This window comes from Penaeus chinensis, chromosome 28 (genome assembly GCF_019202785.1).
Source record: "Penaeus chinensis breed Huanghai No. 1 chromosome 28, ASM1920278v2, whole genome shotgun sequence".
Taxonomy (NCBI): Eukaryota; Metazoa; Arthropoda; class Malacostraca; order Decapoda; family Penaeidae; genus Penaeus; species Penaeus chinensis.
The window spans coordinates 16737643-16740228 of NC_061846.1; the positions used below are offsets into that span (position 1 = coordinate 16737643).

General features: G+C 34.5%; 1 protein-coding gene across 3 annotated transcripts in view; it reads right to left on the reverse strand.

Annotated features, from left to right (window-relative positions):
• Positions 1-2586, reverse strand: part of LOC125040023 (disintegrin and metalloproteinase domain-containing protein 10-like) — a 167299-nt gene continuing 164713 nt past the window's right edge. For all 3 annotated transcript variants that reach the window (XM_047634444.1, XM_047634443.1, XM_047634442.1), the window contains one exon: positions 1-2586. This exon is cut by the window's right edge and continues 1676 nt beyond it. The gene's annotated coding sequence lies outside the window, so the exon portion shown is untranslated.

Here is a 2586-nt window from a genome sequence, read left to right on the forward strand (position 1 = left end):
TAAAAAGCACACATCATTTATTTATTAAACATATGGAGTGATCATAAAACACTGAGTTCTAAGAAATGATGTCACTCACGTTAATATCAAGTGTGTACTGACTGTAACAATGATCATACTACATATATGGAAACATATTAAAACTAATTTATGCCCAGATGCATCATGTAAACATAAAGGATTAGTGTGTATCTATGGTCTTATTACGCAGTGCTAGATTTTACAAACTTCTCTTTATGGATTTTTTTCCTTTTATTTGTTTTCTTTTTTCTTTTTTTTATTTTCTTTTTGTTACTAACATTGTGATATGAATCATTTAGCAGATTAACCCATATAATTTTTCCCAGTCAATTCTCAAATCAGTGACTTGAAAATATGTCTTAATGGCTTCTGGTGATTCTTATCATTAAGCTAGCAATAAGGTTGCACAAAACAGCACTGTGCAATATTACCTTCAGGCTAGGTACAGAACATCAAACTGACAATAGGGAATAAAGAGGCTGTACATAAAATATTTCAAGTTACTTTTAAAATACAGAATAAAGGCAAACCTATATCAATTATTTCAGGCTGTCCTGGGAAGTCTGTGATGGATTGTGCAATCATAATGCCCAATATACACTTTACAGCCAACATATGGTTCACGTCTTGATATGGAGCATCTTTAGGTACTTTTGGAAGCTAGAGAGCTGTGTCTAATAGTCGTTATAATACTGATGCTTCTTCTGATTCCTTTCATAAATATTCACACAAATTAATAACTGATTTAATCAGATGCTGTGCTATGTGCAATGCTGCAATATGTTCAGTAACTTTTTCAATAAGACATTACCAATATAATTACTGTAATTCAAAATCATACATAAGCATTACATAACACAACTAAACAATTGTAAATATGTGTGCATTTCCCACTGTTACATTTTCAGATAAAATGCTAATGAATCTCCTTATTGTTATGTCTTGAATGAACGAATTTTGAAAACCGTCTAACAACCTAGATTCTTGAAGTTTGTGCTTCAAAACAGGGGAAAATCTCAATAAATAATTGCTTTAACTTTAGACACAACTCTGATGGCTATAGTTCTTCAGACCATAAGCACTCAGAGACCTTCATTATCTTCTTGGGAATGTCTTTTAAAATGTGTTAAAACATTTCCCATTTGGTTTTGTGTGATGAGATTTAGTACTGATCCATCAGCACTAAATACATGGCCATACCTGCATCACAATTTTCTGGGTATCTCTGGAAGGTCACTTGGGTGCTCTTCAGGGCTAGACAAAGGGCAAGGAATATGGCCGAAATTTGGACGGGGGATCAAATGGATTTTTGGAAATCATACCAAGAGAAATCAAAATATTTAGCAACATCACAAAAATAATAATTACTATAATTAATGAATAGGTCAATTTTCAAAAACATAGAAATGATACCTGGGATCCACATTTATATCATCATTCTCATGCTCTTATCCAGGTATAGTTAGAGCACCAATTATTACCCAAGTGTGATTTTTTTCACAAAATGAAATAACATCAAGAATTTCAATACTGCCATTTTAATGAACATATACAAACACTTTTTGTTCTAAATATCTGACTGTAAAGTATAATTCACTGACCTAAAAAGCATGAGAGAAAGTAGATTAACACAAGTGGGCAAAGATCAAAACTGTAAGCTATGGCTATTGCACTCTTTGGTCCATAACTTTCTCTTTGGAATGCTAGAATATCAAAAATTAATCAAGTGACCATAGCAAAAAAAGGTTCTTTTTCACATGCTAGGAATCCTGTGATCCCTGACAAATATGAACACTGCATATTACTGTTTAGAACAACTTGTATATACTCCATAATGAGGACTGAACATGCTTTGGAACTGGATATTTTAATACCCACCAAAGCTCTTAAGTTTGTGGTATTTCTGCAAGATATGAAGATAAATATTTAGTACAAAATTTTTACTCGCTTAATGCTACATGACACAGGGCACATGGTAAACATGAGTGCATCTTTCCTTACCAACACAAGTTAGTGAAATATATAAAAAAATTTGTTTCCATCCGTCATACATACATACACTTTGACACACTTCTACACATATGGTGAGTGCAGGAACTTCACAATGAGCATCAGTTAGGCTCCCTCGTAGAATCAAAGATCAAAGATGCAACCTCTTATTGTGAGAGGCTGTATTTTTCTTGTACACCAATTGTATCAAAGTATGACTGATGAATAGTACAGACAGCATTTCAGTATCTAACCAAACCAAGTGGGAGCAAAGCCAAGGCCCAAAGTTACTGTATATACCACTGTCAGGCTCACCAGTATTTCCATTTTCTTGCAATGCCTTTTATTTCAAACATAAAAAATACTTTGAGCTGATGACAAATCTGTTCCAGCACTCCCTAATAATGTGGACTTGGGGCACCATGAGAGGTGTTGGGAGGGGCTATTGTGAGCGTACAGATCAGGTTCAGGGTGAGCATGAGGGTGGAAAGGGAGGTTAGCATATGGGGAGCAGGGAAGGTTAGCATAAACATGGGTCTCTTGGGTAAGCCTACAAGGATCCCAGATTAATTTACA